The sequence below is a fragment of the Bombina bombina genome, chromosome 1 (assembly GCF_027579735.1).
Source record: "Bombina bombina isolate aBomBom1 chromosome 1, aBomBom1.pri, whole genome shotgun sequence".
Lineage (NCBI taxonomy): Eukaryota > Metazoa > Chordata > Amphibia > Anura > Bombinatoridae > Bombina > Bombina bombina.
The window spans coordinates 456317776-456335295 of record NC_069499.1 but is presented as its reverse complement, the minus strand read 5'-3'; the positions used below and the strand labels follow the sequence as shown (position 1 = coordinate 456335295).

The 17520-nt window shown below is 36.6% G+C and overlaps 1 protein-coding gene across 1 annotated transcript in view; it reads left to right on the top strand.

The window, feature by feature from the left end:
* LOC128658546 (dynein axonemal heavy chain 11-like) overlaps positions 1-17520 on the top strand; it is a 1692686-nt gene that overhangs the window by 1576547 nt on the left and 98619 nt on the right. The gene's annotated exons all lie outside the window — the stretch shown is intronic.

Genomic DNA, 17520 nt, shown 5'->3' with positions numbered 1-17520 from the left:
CACAGTTTTATGGTATTTTTTATAGACTTTCAGGTACAAAATCACAAAACAAACCTCAATAGATTAAATATGTATATTTTTTGTATTTTTCTTTTTTACTCTGTTTTTTCTACTGTCTTTGAGGGTTTTCACATCTTCTTGAGTCATTAAAAGTGACTTATTTGACAATATATACCATCTAATTGTAATAACCTCTAAGCAGAAACAAGATTATCCTATATTAGAGAGATACACAGTGTGGGTCTCTCTTATATTTGGGAGATCCCTTTTCTATGTGTCAGTTATATTATTTTGAGATTGATACTATCTGCATTTAATTAGTGGCATTCAAACACATTAGCCACTCAAGTTCATAGTATGGTAAACCTAAATTCATGGGGACAGAGATCATTTAAAATTAAAGTAATCAATAATATAACTACAGAAAATAAACTGATAGAATAGATAGATATAATTAGATTAGGTTTATGCAAAAATAAAAATTTGATAGTTTCATATCACTTTTTAAATATTGTGATTTTCAGTGACCTCCAAACTATGATAGTTTATTTTAAAGTTTAATGTCCATTGCTTTATAATGCCTTATTGTTTTGTTTTGTTTGTTAACAATATTTTTTTTTGTAAGTTATCCTAAGCAGGATGGAGCGTGGGAATTCCACTCATTTAAAATGTACATGAAAAAAGATATGCAAAAATCTTTAATGAAAAATGCTTCATTTCAAAATTGCCACTTTAAAAAACAAACAGGCCAAAGTAGCTGAATAGCAAAATAAGTGTAAATGTATTTTAACATTTTTTAAAGGAAAAAAACTTACTGAAAATTATGTCACACTTTGTAGAAAAAAATAGTTACTTTATTTATTTAATTAATGGTCCCTAACCTTGATTTTTGTTGTTTGTCAAAAAGACTGTCCAAGAATCATAAGATTTGGCAGTGCCAATAAGGTGGGGATTGCAGGTGACTTGTGATGTGAGATGTTGATATATTTACAGAAGTGTTTTTCTCTTACTAGTCATGTGATCTCACAGAATATTTACTAAGATGGGACATATTAGCAGCTGAAACGACTTGAACCACTTGAGTACTTCACTCAGCTTGCTAAGTCATTTCAGCACAGGGTCTGCAGAATTTCTTAGCTCTCAAGTCTCTTTCCCTTTTTAACATAGAATGATGGATCAGTAAATTAATGTTTATGAAATTAAGCACTAAGTGCATGAAGTATTTAGTCTCCCATATTTTAGAATGGGCCTGATAATTCTATGTTTATCAATGATTAAGCGCTGGTTCTAGTGCAAAATGCACCATGTTCCATGTCATTTTTTTGAAAAGTGCAACAATTATGTGGACTATGTGCCTAATAAATGTCATGTCATGCTTATCATATATTCTGTGAAGTTCCAGCATAACATTTTATTTAAAGGGACACTGAACCAAAAAAAATTCTTTCGTGATTCAGATAGAGCATGCAATTTTAAGCAACTTTCTAATTTACTACTATTATCAATTTTTCTCCGTTCTCTTGATATCTTTATTTGAAAAACAAGGCATCTAAGATTTTTTTTGTTTCAGTAGTCTGGACAGCACTTTTTTATTGGTGGATGAATGTATCCAACAATCAACAAGAACAACCCAGGTTGTTCACCAAAAATGGGCCGGCATCTAAACTTACATTCTTGCATTTCAAATAAAGATACCAAGAGAATGAAGAAAATTTGATAATAGGAGTAAATTAGAAAGTTGCTTAAAGTTTCATGCTCTATCTGAATCACGAAAGCCAAACTACCCACGTTCGGATATGAGTTCTAGGTGATATGGGCACCTGTGTTATAAATGTCCCTTACCTCTGCATACCAGGGATGAGTGGTGATATGTTTGTTTTTAAAAACTCACCCCAGAATACCACAGAGGCAATAACTGTGGGAATGGTTTCTGTTTATTATTTGCACACTTTTTATGTTGTGGATTTGTAAGCCTACCCATCTAGTATGTAGATTGAGATCAAAGAATTACTATTGTTTGTGTACCCCCAACCACCTAAAGTATTTAACTGACAGGCAAGAAACAAGCATTTATTCTATTAAAAGAGGTGTCAATGTATTTCTCAATTCAGCACATAACATGTGTTTAATGACAGATGATCTCATTAAGTTGCAGTTGTTCTATAATCAGATCAGTTGATGGCAGTCAATATATCTCTAAAACTGATCTATACATCTCAGATGATGAACTTAAATAGATGTTGTCTCATAAATAGGATGGACATTTTAATGTGATTTCTCTAAAACCAACTCACCATCTGAGTTAGCTATCCTGGTGCAAGCTACACCTTTCCTTTTTCATATTATATTGCATTAGGAGCACAAGTCAGTTACAGAATATATTGTTTAGCTTAAAGGGACATGAAACCCAAACATTTTCTTTCATGATTTAGGTAGAACGTATAATTTTAAACAACTTTCCAGTTTACTTCTATTATCAAATTTGTTTAATTCTCTTTATCATTTGTTGAAGGAGCAGCAATGCACTACTGTTTCTAACTGAACACAAGGGCGAGCCAATGACAATTGGTATATATATGCAGCCACCAATCAGCAGCCAGAACCTAGGTTCTTTGCTGCTCCTGAGCTTACTTAAACCTTTAAGCAAAGGATAACAAGAGAAGGAAGCAAATTAAATAATAGAAGTAAATTGGAAAGATGTTTAAAATGGTATGCTCTGTCTAAATGACATGAAAGTCTAATTATGACTTTAATGCATATTGAAATAACAACACATCATTACAAAACAAAAACAAACTTGAAACGCAAGATCATTTAAATTTAAATAGAAGTTTGAAGTTAAGACCTCAAACAATTGTAAAATGTTAAAACAGGAAAAGAGTACTGATTAGATTTTTAAAGTGACAGTCTACTTGCTAATTTTATTGTTTAAGAAGAGAGATAATCCCTTTATTATCCATTCCCCAGTTTTGCATAACTAACACGGTTATATAAATATACTTTTTACCTCTGTGATTACCTTGTATCTAAGCCTCTGCAGACTCGCCCCTTATCTCAGTGCTTTTTACAAACTTACATTTTAGCTAATTATTGGTAGGTTCTGCATGACTCCACGGGAGTGAGCACAATGTTTTCTAAATGGCACACATGATCTAGCACTGACTGGCTGGCACTGAGATAGAAGGTGGCCTGCAGAGGCTTAGAAACAGGCAGAGATTTAGAGGTTATAAAGTATATTATTATAACAATGTTAGTTGTCCAAAGCTGGGTAATAGGTAGTAAAGGTGTTATCTATCTTTTTAAACAATAAAAAAAAATCAAGTAGACTGTCCCTTTAATATTGGCATGATACTAAGTTATTGTGCAACTAATTTGGGACATAAAAGGATTGCACCACAAAAGGAGATATCACTACCCCACTCTTTGGGGTAAATTTATCAAGCCAAACTCGCAAGTTTTCTGCCCCAAAAAAAGAGGCACAAATTACACCAGATTGAACAATTGAGCCAAAAAAGGGCAGAAATTTATAGTCAAATATGTTTGTTTGTGCATAGCAATTGCACATTTATTGTATAGAAATGCCTACTGTCTGTATTTATCATAATATATCCTCTTTTGTTCACAAATGTAACTATTCAACTCGCCTCTGGTTGGATGGTGAGACTAAATTAAGGCAGACAAGTTTTTTCTTTAGACTATTTTATTTCAGTACTCCACAGTATTTCTGCCTGAGGAAGTAGTCCACATAGTAGTAGGAAACACGTTGCAGTATTTTATTATTGTTTTTAAAGTTTTAACAAACTAGTCCCCTGTGCCTTAGTTTTTTTTTGGTGATGTAATATACCCATTTGATACTAGTCAAGTCTATCTCTGTTCCTGAGCAAGCTGTGCTTACCAGAGGGAGCTAGCTGGGGGTCTCTGATTGACACAGTCTTCCAATATTGCACTTATTTTAGTGCATTTCAAAATGTGAGTATTTTTCCTTGTGTTTGAGAAGCTGTGTGTGGTGGAGTGGAGCAATGAAATATGATACTATTGGAGCGCTTTCTCTTTTTATTCTTCTGCAGTACATTGACGCCTGCCCTATAAATAAAAGAAACCAACATATGCATTGTTATACCCTATATAAGGCTAGATTACAAGTGGCAAGCTAACTGTAGTGCACAAGCAATATGGGGTATTTTGCAGCACTCTGCGTGTGACGTAAATAGCGTGTTGGGTTAGCGCGAGTTCTGGTTAACTGGTAGGCGAGACAAAAAAGCTGCACAAAACACATAAAATACCATTAACAGTACATTTACTTTCATAATAACTGTCAGATAGATTATGAGTTTTGCGTTATGGCTCATAACGCTGCCTTTTCCCTACCGCTGCTATTACAAGTTTTGTAGGTATAGCTGTACCGCACACCTTTTTTTCACGCAACGTAACTACTGCACCTTTTAAAAAGTCCTTTTTCAATGGGACTCCCATAGCGCCGGTATTACGAGTTTGCCTGTCTGGCCAAAAAGTGAGCGGTACAGCCTATAACTACAAGATCTGTACCGCCACCTGAAAGTCAGTAGTTATGAGTTTTACGTTACAAAGCTGTAGCATAAAACTCATAACTAAAGTGTTACAAAGTACACTAACACCCATAAACTACCTATTAATCCCTAAACCGAGGCCCTCCCGCATCACAACACTAAAAAAAAAATATTAAACCCTAATCTCCCGCTCCGGACATCGCAGCGACTATAATAAACATATTAACCCCTAAACCGCCATACTCCCGCATCGCAAACACTAGTTAAATATTATTAATCCCCTAATCTGCTGCCCCCAATGTCGTCGCCACCTACATACACTTATTAACCCCTAATCTGCTGTCCCTGACATCGCCACAACCTACATTACTGTTATTAACCCCTAATCTGCTGCCCCCAAAATTGCCGCCACCTAACTACACTTATTAACCCCTAATCTGCTGCCCCCAATGTTGCCTCTACTATACTAAAGTTATTAACCCCTAAACCTAACCCTAAATCTAACCCTAACACCCACTAACTTTAACATAGTTTAAAATAATTCCAAATAAAAATTAGAATTAATACCTAAATTATTCCTATTTAAAAATAAATAAATACCTGTAACATAAAACCTAAGCTAGCTACAATATAACTAATAGTTATATTGTATCTAGCTTATGTTTTATTTTTATTTCACAGGTAAGTTTGTATTTATTTTAACTAGGTTGATTAGTTAGTAAATAGTTATTAACTATACTAACTACCTAGTAAAAATAAATACAAATTTACCTGTGAAATAAAACCTAACCTGTCTTACAGTTAAACCTAACATTACACTAAAATTAAATAAATTACATTAATGAAATACAATTAACTAAATTTAAAAAAAAAACACTGTTACACAAAATAAAAAAGAAATTATCAAATATTTAAACTAATTACACCTAATCTAATAGCCCCATCAAAATAAAAAAGCCCCCCAAAATGATAAAATCCTTAGCCTAAACTAAACTGCCAATAGCCCTTAAAAGGGCCTTTTGCTGGGCATTGCCCCAAAGAAATCAGCTCTTTTACCTGGCAAATAAAAATACAAACAACCCCCCAACAGTAAAACCAACCACCCACACAACCAACCCCCCCAAATAAAAACCTACCAAAAAAACTAAGCTCACCAATGCCCTGAAAAGGGCATTTGGATGGGCATTGCCCTTTAAAGGGCATTCAGCTCTTTTACATTGCCCAAACCCTAAGCTAAAAATAAAACCCACCCAATAAACCCTTAATAAAACCTAACACTAACCCCCGAAGATCCACTTACAGTTTTGGAAGACTGGACATTCATCCTCATCCAGCCGGGAGAAGTCTTCATCCAAGCGGCAAGAAGTCCTCAACGAAGCCGGGAGAAGTCTTCAACCAAGCGGCAAGAAGTGGTCCTCCAGGCAGGCAGAAATCGTGCACAAGCACGTCAAAGCAGCTCAAAGCAGCGCTGGCATTTGTGTGCGGTATGGAGCTCAACTCAGCCATATCACCGCAAACGCCGGGTTTTTGCAAACCTATAATAGAAGCGCTATTAAAGGTGAGCGGTGGAAATAACTTGCAAGTTATTAGCGAGCCACTCATAACGCAAAACGTGTAATCTGGCTGACTGTTTGGTAAATATATATATATATATATATATATATATATATTGTATTAAAAAGGACGGAAAGATGTGTTAAAAGTGTTGAATAAAAAGGGATGCAAAGGGCTTTAACACATAGATACATACACATGTATAAGTGCATTGGAGCCCTTTGCAATCAAGTAGCTGAAAGCATGAACAATCATATTTATGCAATATTCATATTAAATAAAGTGTTTATGTTTAACTGTGCATTTACTGTAAATATTTCATATTCCAATGTTCTTCACTTAGGGGAATATGTTCTAAGTATTTTTAAATAGATATTCATCTTTAATATCTGTATATGGGTCAGATTACAAGTGGAGTTAAAAATATCGCTTTCGCTAAAGGGATATTTGCGCTTCACTTTGTAATACCAGCACACGCAAATGTGCGCTGGTATTACGAGTTAGGTGCATTGCAAATGTGACCTTGTGTAGCATTGCACCGAAGCATTGCCCTCACAAGAGCTCGCTTTCATAGGCTCCAATGGTAACCTCGTTCTCATGCCGTGAGAAACACAAAATAAAAATAAAATCAATAAAGTGTACAATAAATAGTATATGGAGCAGACTACTAGCTATCCATATGCTCTAAGATAATCAAATACAATATAGTATAAAACAAAACAAAAAATCATAGATTTCAAAAGATATTATACTAATTTGCAAAATGAACAGACTAAAAATATATATATTCTCCAAATGAGAAACAATATAAGTTGCCTATCAAAAAGGCATATATTCACTATGGCCCAGATTACAAGTTGTGCGGTATGGCTTTACCGCACGCAAAATGGCCTTTGCGTGCGGAATGGTCACTTACTTGATATTACAAGTCGCGTGGTATGGCTTTCCCGCGAGCGATATGGCCTATACCGCAACAATCTATTCTGTATTCAAAGACCTGTAGTTATGTGTTTTAATCAAAAATATGTTACATAAAGTACACTAATACCCATAAACTACACTATTAATCCCTAAACTACCATCCCCCCATATCGCCAACACTAAATAAACCTATTAACCTCTAAACTGCTGTCCCACTACATCGCTAACACTAAATAAACCTAATAACCCCTAAACCACCATCCCCCCACACCACAAAAACCTAAATTAAAATATTAACCCCTAAACCTAACACCCCCTAACTTTAACAAATTTAAAATACACTTAAATTAAAGTTACAATATGCTAACTACCTTAAAGTAAATAAAAACTTACCTGTGAAACAAAATTAAAACCTAAACCTAAACTAAAAAAAACCCTAACATTCCTTTTTTTTATAAAAAATAAATTATACCAAAAATAAAAAAAAATACCCAGAAAAAAAACAACATAACATTACTAAAAATAATAAAATCTAACATTACCAAAACAAACTCCCATTATAAAAAAAATGCACTAAAATTCCAAAAAATAAAAAAGCTACCATTACAAAAAATAACAAATAAAATTATCCAAAATAATAAAAATTATTCCTATTCTAATACCCCCATTAAAAAAATCCAGACCCCCCCAAAAAAAACCTAATCTAGAAATAAACTACCAATAGCCCTTAAAAGGGCCTTTTGTAGGGCATTGCCCTAAAGTTAACAGCTCTTCTACAAATAAAATAAACAAATTACCCCCTAACATTACAACCCCCACCCCCAAAATAAAAAAACAAAGTTAAAAAATCCCTAATCTAACCATTGCCCTGAAAAGGGCTTTTGAAAAGGCATTGCAGTTAAAAGGGCATTCAGCTCTTTTTCAGTAAAAAAAAAAAAAATCCCTAATCTTAAACCCTCCCAACCCACCCCCCCCAAAAAAAAACTAGTACTTAGCTCCAAACTGGTACTCACCAATGATGAAGAGCGATCCATCTTCATCCCGGCGGCGAAACATCTTCATCCATCGGCGGAGCATCTTGTCCTATCTTCATCCATCCTGCAGTCCATCTTGTATCTTCATCCCGTTGGCGACGGCGAAGTCCTCCGGCAATGTCATCTGCAATGTCTGTCCTCCACTTCAAACCAGCGACATGGAGCTCCTCTTCATGCGGTCCCTAGCCGCACACTGAAGATTGAATGCAAGGCACCCCCTTTATATGAGGGGTACCCTTAATAGGATGAAAGCTGTTTAGATCCTATTGGCTGATTTGACTTTGAAAAATCAAATTCAAATCAGCCAATAGGATGTAAGCAGATTCAGTGTGCAGCTAGGGACCGCATGAAGAGGAGCTCCGTGTTATATGAAGATATAAGATGGACTGCGGGATGGATGAAGAGTGGAAAAGATGCTCCGCCGATGGATAAAGATGTTTAGACGCCGGGAAGAAGATGGCAATTTGGGGATTAGTGTTCATTTTTTTGTTTGTTTTTTTGGGGTGATTTTTTTTTTATTTTAAGATTAGGTCATTTGTTTATTTTATTTGCAAAAGAGCTGTTAACTTTAGGGTGATGCCCTACAAAAACATAATTTATGTAAGAACTTACCTGATAAATTCATTTCTTTCATATTATCAAGAGTCCATGAGCTAGTGACGTATGGGATATACATTCCTACCAGGAGGGGCAAAGTTTCCCAAACCTCAAAATGCCTATAAATACACCCCTCACCACACCCACAATTCAGTTTAATGAATAGCCAAGAAGTGGGGTGATAAGAAAGGAGCGAAAGCATCAAAATAAGGAATTGGAATAATTGTGCTTTATACAAAAAATCATAACCACCACAAAAAGGGTGGGCCTCATGGACTCTTGCTAATATGAAAGAAATGAATTTATCAGGTAAGTTCTTACATAAATTATGTTTTCTTTCATGTAATTAGCAAGAGTCCATGAGCTAGTGACGTATGGGATAATAAATACCCAAGATGTGGAACTTACACGCAAGAGTCACTAGAGAGGGAGGGATAAAATAAAGACAGCCAATTCCGCTGAAAAATAATCCACAACCCAAAACAAAAGTTTTAATCTTAATAATGAAAAAAACTGAAATTATAAGCAGAAGAATCAAACTGAAACAGCTGCCTGAAGTACTTTTCTACCAAAAACTGCTTCAGAAGAAGAGAAAACATCAAAATGGTAGAATTTAGTAAAAGTATGCAAAGAAGACGAAGTTGCTGCTTTGCAAATCTGATCAACAGAAGCTTCATTCCTAAACGCCCAGGAAGTAGAAACTGACCTAGAAGAATGAGCCGTAATCCTTTGAGGCGGGGATTTACCCGACTCTACATAAGCATGATGAATCAAAGACTTTAACCAAGACGCCAAAGAAATGGCGGAGGCCTTCTGACCTTTCCTGGAACCAGAAAAGATAACAAATAGACTAGAAGTCTTTCTAAAATCTTTAGTAGCTTCAACATAATATTTTAAAGCTCTTACTACATCCAAAGAATGTAAAGATTTCTCCAGAGAATTCTTAGGATTAGGACACAATGAAGGAACAACAATTTCTCTACTAATGTTGTTAGAATTCACAACCTTTGGTAAAAATTGAAATGAAGTCCGCAACACCGTCTTATCTTGATGAAAAATCAGAAAAGGAGATTCACAAGAAAGAGCAGATAACTCAGAAACTCTTCTAGCAGAAGAGATGGCCAAAAGGAACAGAACTTTCCAAGAAAGTAATTTAATATCCAGAGAATGCATAGGTTCAAACGGAGGAGCTTGTAAAGCCCTCAGAACCAAATTAAGACTCCAAGGAGGAGAGATTGACTTAATGACAGGTTTGATATGAACCAAAGCCTGTACAAAACAATGAATATCAGGAAGATTAGCAATCTTTCTGTGAAAAAGAACAGAAAGAGCAGAGATTTGTCCTTTCAAGGAACTTGCAGCAAACCTTTATCCAAACCATCCTGAAGAAACTGTAAAATTCTAGGAATTCTAAAAGAATGCCAGGAGAATTTATGAGAAGAACACCAAGAAATGTAAGTCTTCCAGACTCGATAATAAATCTTCCTAGACACAGATTTACGAGCCTGTAACATAGTATTAATCACTGAGTCAGAGAAACCTCTATGACTAAGAATCAAGCGTTCAATTTCCATAACTTCAAATTTAATGATTTGAGATCCTGATGGAAAAAAGAGCCTTGAGATAGAAGGTCTGGTCTTAATGGAAGAGTCCAAGGTTGGCAACTGGCCATCCGAATGAGATCCGCATACCAAAACCTGTGAGGCCATGCTGGAGCCACCAGCAGTACAAACGAACGTTCCATTAGAATTTTGGAAATCACTCTTGGAAGAAGAACTAGAGGCGGAAAGATATAGGCAGGATGATAATTCCAAGGAAGTGACAACGCGTCCACTGCCTCCGCCTGAGGATCCCTGGATCTGGACAGATAACTGGGAAGTTTCTTGTTTAGATGAGAGGCCATCAGATCTATTTCTGGAAGTCCCCAGATTTGAACAATCTGAAGAAAAACCTCTGGGTGAAGAGACCATTCGCCCGGATGTAACGTCTGGCGGCTGAGATAGTCCGCTTCCCAATTGTCTACACCTGGGATGTGAACCGCAGAGATTATACAGGAGCTGGATTCCGCCCATACAAGTATCCGAGATACTTCTTTCATAGCTTGAGGACTGTGAGTCCCACCCTGATGATTGACATATGCCACGGTTGTGACATTGTCTGTCTGAAAACAAACGATTCTCTCTTCAGAAGAGGCCAGAACTGAAGAGCTCTGAAAATCGCACGGAGTTCCAAAATGTTGATTGGTAATCTCGCCTCCTGAGATTCCCAAACCCCCTGCGCTGTCAGAGATCCCCATACAGCTCCCCAACCTGACAGACTCGCATCTGTTGAGATCACAGTCCAGGTTGGACGAACAAAAGAAGCCCCTTGAACTAAACAATGGTGATCTATCCACCACGTCAGAGAGTGTCGTACATTGGGATTTAAGGAGATTAATTGTGATATCTTTGTATAATCCCTGCACCACTGGTTCAGCATACAAAGCTGAAGAGGTCGCATGTGAAAACGAGCAAAGGGGATCGCGTCCGATGCAGCAGTCATGAGACCTAGAATTTCCATGCACAAAGCTACCGAAGGGAATGATTGAGACTGAAGGTTTCGACAAGCTGAAACCAATTTCAGACGTCTCTTTTCTGTTAGAGACAAGGTCATGGACACTGAATCTATCTGAAAACCCAAAAAGGTTACCTTTGTCTGAGGAATCAACAAACTCTTTGGTAAATTGATCCTCCAACCATGTCTTTGAAGAAACGACACAAGTTGATTCGTATGAGATTCTGCAGAATGTGAAGACTGAGCAAGTACCAAGATATTGTCCAAATAAGGAAATACCGCAATACCCTGTTCTCTGATGACAGAGAGAAGAGCACCGAGAACCTTTGAAAAGATCCTTGGAGCTGTCGCTAGGCCAAACAGAAGGGCCACAAACTGGTAATGCTTGTCTAGAAAAGAGAATCTCAGAAACTGATAATGAGCTGGATGAATTGGAATATGAAGGTATGCATCCTGTAAATCTATTGTGGACATATAATGCCCTTGCTGAACAAAAGGCAGAATAGTCCTTATAGTTACCATTTTGAATGTTTGTATCCTTACATAACGATTCAATATTTTTAGATCCAGAACTGGTCTGAAGGAATTCTCCTTCTTTGGTACAATGAATAGATTTGAGTAAAACCCCAGACTCTATTCCAGAACTGGAACTGGCACAATTACTTCAGCCAACTCTAGATCTGCAACACATTTCAGAAACGCCTGAGCCTTCACTGGGTTTATTGGAATGCGAGAAAGAAAAAATCTTCTCGCAGGCGGCCTTACCTTGAAACCTATTCTGTACCCTTGTGAAACAATGTTCTGAATCCAAAGACTGTGAATCGAATTGATCCAAATATCTTTGAAAAATTGTAACCTGCCCCCTACCAGCTGTACTGGAATGAGGGCCGTACCTTCATGTGGACTTAGGAGTTGGCTTTGACTTTCTAAAAGGCTTGTATTTATTCCAGACTGGAGAAGGTTTCCAAACGGAAACCGTTCCTTTAGAGGAAGAGTCAGGCTTCTGTTCCTTATTCTGACGAAAGGAACGAAAACGATTAGCAGCCCTGTATTTACCTTTAGATTTTTTGTCCTGAGGCAAAAAGGTTCCTTTCCCCCCAGTCACAGTTGAAATAATAGAATCCAACTGAGAACCAAATAATTTATTACCTTGGAAAGAAAGAGAAAGCAAAGTTGACTTAGAAGTCATATCTGCATTCCAAGATTTAAGCCATAAAGCTCTTCTAGCTAAAATAGCTAAAGACATATACCTGACATCAATTCTAATGATATCAAAGATGGCATCACAAATAAAGTTATTAGCATGTTGAAGAAGTTTAACAATGCTATGAGTATTATGGTTTGACACTTGTTGCTCTAAAGCCTCCAACCAGAAAGTGGAAGCAGCAGCAACATCAGCCAAAGAAATAGCAGGTCTTAGAAGATTACCTGAACATAAATAAGCTCTCCTTAGAAAGGATTCAAGTTTCCTATCTAAAGGATCCTTAAAGGAAGTACTATCCGCCGTAGGAATAGTAGTACGTTTTGCAAGAGTAGAGATAGCCCCATCAACTTTAGGGATTTTGTCCCAAAACTCTAATCTATCAGATGGCACAGGGTACAATTTCTTAAACCTTTGAGAAGGAGTAAATGAAGTACCCAGATTATTCCATTCCCTAGAAATTACTTCAGAAATAGCATCAGGGACAGGAAAAACTTCTGGAATAACTATATGAAGTTTGAAAACTGAATTTAAACGCTTAGTAGATTTAGTATCAAGAGGACTAGACTCCTCCATATCTAATGCGATTAATACTTCTTTAAGTAAAGAACGAATATATTCCATTTTAAATAAATATGAAGATTTATCAGTGTCAATATCTGAGACAGAATCTTCAGAACCAGATAGATCCTCATCAGAAACAGACAAGTCAGAATGATTACGGTCACTTAAAAATTCATCTGAAATATGAGAAGTTTTAAAAGACCTTTTACGTTTACTGGAAGGAGGAATAACAGACAGAGCCTTCCTAATAGATTTAGAAACTAATTCTTTAACATTAACAGGGACATCCTGAGCATTAGATGTTGAGGGAACAACAACAGGTAATGGAATATTACTAATGGAAATACTATCTGCAATAGCAAGTTTATCATGACATTCATCACAAACTACAGCTGGAGGAACAGTTACCACAAGTTTACAACAAATGCACTTAACTTTGGTAGAACCAGCATCAGGCAGCGTCTTTCCAGAAGTAGATTCTGATCCAGGGTCAAGTTGAGACATCTTTCAATATGTAATAGAAAAAACAACATATAAAGCAAAATTATCAAATTCCTTAAATGACAGTTTCAGGAATGGGAAAAAATGCCAATGAACAAGCCTCTAGCAACCAGAAGCATTGAAAAATGAGACTTAAATAATGTGAAAAAAAGGTGGAGACAAGAGTGATGCCCACATTTTTGGCGCCAAAAAAGACGCTCACATTATTGGCGCTAAGTACAACGCCTATATTTTTTGGCGCTAAGAAAGACGCCACATCCGGTGACGCTGAAAAAAAAAAACGCCCACATTTTTGCTGCAAAAAAACGTCTGAACACAAAAACGTCAAAAAAATGACGTAACCACAAACAACTTCCGGCGTCAATTAGGGCGCCGGAAATGACAAAATTTTGCGCCAAAAAAGTCAGCGCCAAAAATGACGCAATAAATTGAAAATTTTTTAAGGTAAGAAAAAATAAATAATCATTCATATGCATTATCCCAAATAATGAAACTGACTGTCTGAAATAAGGAATACTGATTACCCTGAATCATGGCAAATATAAGTTTAAACACATATATTTAGAACTTTATAAATAAAGTGCCCAACCAAAGCTTAAGAGTGTCATAATAAAATAAGACCTACTTACCCCAAGACAATCATCTACATATAGTAGATAGCCAAACCAGTACTGAAACGAGAATCAGTAGAGGTAATGGTATACTTAGATCTGAAAAGGGAGGTAGGAGAAGAAATCTCTACGACCGATAACAGAGAACCTATGAAATAGATCCCGTAGAAGGAGACCATGGTATTCAAATAGGCAATACTCTCTTCACATCCCTCTGACATTCACTGCACTCTGAGAGGAAAACCGGGCTCCAGCCTGCTGCGAAGCGCATATCAACGAAGAATCTAGCACAAACTTACTTCACCACCTCCACGGGAGGCAAAGTTTGTAAAACTGAATTGTGGGTGTGGTGAGGGGTGTATTTATAGGCATTTTGAGGTTTGGGAAACTTTGCCCCTCCTGGTAGGAATGTATTTCCCATACGTCACTAGCTCATGGACTCTTGCTAATTACATGAAAGAAAGGCCCTTTTAAGGCTATTGGTAGTTTATTCCTAGATTAGGTTTTTGTTTTTTTTTAGGCTGGGGTATTAGTATAGGAGTAATTTTTATTAGTTTGGATAATTTTGTTTGTTATATTTTGTAATGGTAGCTTTCTTATTTTTTGTAATTTTAGTGTTTATTTTTGGTAATGTTAGGTTTTATTATTTTTAGTAATTTTAGTTGTTGTTTTTGGTAATATCGTTTTTTTATTTTTGGTATAATTTATTTTTGTAAAAAAAGTAATTTTAGGTTTTTTTTTTAGTTTAGGCATAGGTTTTAATTTTGTTTCACAGGTAAGTTTTTATTTATTTTAAGGTAGCTAGTATATTGTAACTTTAATTTAAGTGTATTTTAATTTTGTTAAAGTTAGGGGGTTTTAGGTTTAGGCGCTAATAGTTTAATTTAGGTATTTGCGATGTGGGGGAACCGCGGTTTAGGTTTATTTAGTGTTGGCGATGTGGTGCGACGGCAGTTTATAGGTTAATAGGTTTATTTAGTGTTGGCGATGTAGGGGGACGGCTGTTTAGAGGTTAATAGGTTTTTTTAGTGTTGGCGATGTGGGGGGTTGGTGGTATAGAGGTTAATAGTTTTATTTAGTGTTGGCAATGTAGGGGGGCAGCGGTTATGGGGTTATTAGACTAGGGGCTTATGTTAAGGTGTTAGGTTTTTTAATAACTTTCTTTTATCAATAGACTTCAATGGGGAATGTGAAAATGTGGTGGCGATTTCGCAATCGCAGGTGTTAGGTTTTTTCCAACATTTTTTCTCCACTGATCTCTATGGGGGAATACGTACACGAGCACGCCAAGTCGGAACTTGGCTTGTGTGCAATATGCAGGTTACCGCAGCATTTATGCTTACCTGATAAATTAATTTCGTTCATGGTGGTGAGAGTCCATGATTCATTACTCCTGGGAATTACTTTTCCTTATCTCTAGGCTTATCTTGGAGATCACATTGGGAAGAAGTACCAGAGGAGGAAACATTTAAGCAAGCTAAAATGACCAAGTAGCTACTAGACCATCCACAAACTCTGCCTAAATGTCCTTAGACCTCGCAAAGTACCTGGAACGTTTTTTGTTCATACGACAAGCAATCTGATCTATCTCTAAGCAACCCCAAAGATCTGATTCAGCACATCCTGGTAAAGAGACCATTTCCTTGAATTTAGAGATTGACGACTGAGAAAGTCTGCCTCCCAGTTGTTCACCCCTGGAATATGAAATGCAGAGACTAGACAGGAATCGATTTCTGCCCATGAGAGAATTTGAGACACTTCCCTTATGGCTAGGAAACTGTGAGTTCCCCCTGATGGTTAACATATGCCACTGCTGTGACAATTTCTATTTAGCAACAGAGATGAGACTCCCTTTTTAAACAGAGGCAAAGCCTGAAGAGCCCTGAAAATAGCACAGAGTTCTAGAACATTTATAGGAAACCTCATCTCCTGAAGATACCAAACTGAAAATTTCTAGAAAGGCAAACCTCAGAAACTGGTAATGTTCTTTGTGTATTGGAAAATAAAAATAAGCATCCTTTAAATATATTGTGGACATAAACTGACCTTGCTGAAAAAAACAGTATAGTCCAAATAGTTTCCATTTTGAAAGAAGGAATTCTTACAAACTTGTTCAGAGCTTTCAGATCCAGGACTGGTATGAAAATGCCTTCCTTTTTTGAAGAAATGAAGAGATTTGAATAAAATTTCACCCCAAGTTCCTGCAAAGGAACTGGAACAATCACTCACATAGTTTCCAAATCTGAAACTGACTTGAAAAAAGCTTGAGCCTTTTAGGGATTCTTTGGAACATTGGACAGAAAAAACCTTCCTCCTGGAGGCCTTGTTCTAAAGCCTATCCGATAACCCTGGGAGACTATATTCAGAACCCAGGAATCTAAAACAGACTGTAACCAAGCTTCCTGAAAAAGGCATAACCTGCCCCAACCAGAAAATGATTAGAAGCTATAGATTTCCCTCTAGAGCTCTTGTATTGAGGAAGAAAAAACCCTTTACCTCCAGTAACAGTAGATATTATAGAATCTAAATCAGAACCAAACAGTTTCTATCCCTGAAAAGAAAGAGACAATAGTCTGGATTTTGACACAATGTCAGCAGACCAGGACTTAACCCACAAGGCTCTCCTAGCAAGGACTGCCAAAGAAATGCTTTGATATTGATCTCCATAGTATCAAACACAGCATCAAAATAAAAGAATTGGCACTTTTGAGTAAACCCAAAAGATTTTCACTAGCATAATCATCAGAACACTGTTCTGAAAGACTAGATAACCAGTAAGTTGAAGCAGTAACTACATAAGCAATATAAATAGCTGGCCTAAGCAAATACCCTGCTTGTGAAAAGGCTCTTCTATGAAAAGACTCTAGTTTTCTATCCAAAGGGTCTTTAAAAGAAGTACTGTCTTCCAAAGGAATAGTAGTACGCTTAGCCAGAGTGGAAATAGCCCCGTCAGCTTTAGGAACAGTCTCCCACAATTCAACATTAGTAGCAAGGACAGGGCTGGAACCAAAAATAGGCCCAGACATTTTAAGACAAAGCAGCCCACTACACCCCCCCCCCATTTCTCATTACATACAACTATTTTAAAAGGGTAAGACATAGACAGACAATTAAAAAATGAATCACATGTCACTATTTAATAAGGCCATCTTGCAACAAGCACACGCTGCCCAGGTGCTGAATCAAAAATGAGCCGACTCCTAAGCTTTCATTCCTGTTTTTTTCAAATAAAGATACCAAGAAAACAAAGACAAATTGGTAATAGGAGTAAATTAGAAAGTTGTTTAAAATTGCTGCTCTATCTAAATCATGAAAGTTTAATTTTGACCAGAAGATCCCTTTAAGTGACAGCAATAATTATTGCAGTATTTTGCACCCACATAAAAATGTATGATTTTACTCTCTGCCTTTTTTTATCTTGCACTTTCTTAATGGTCTTCATGTTAGCCAGGATAATG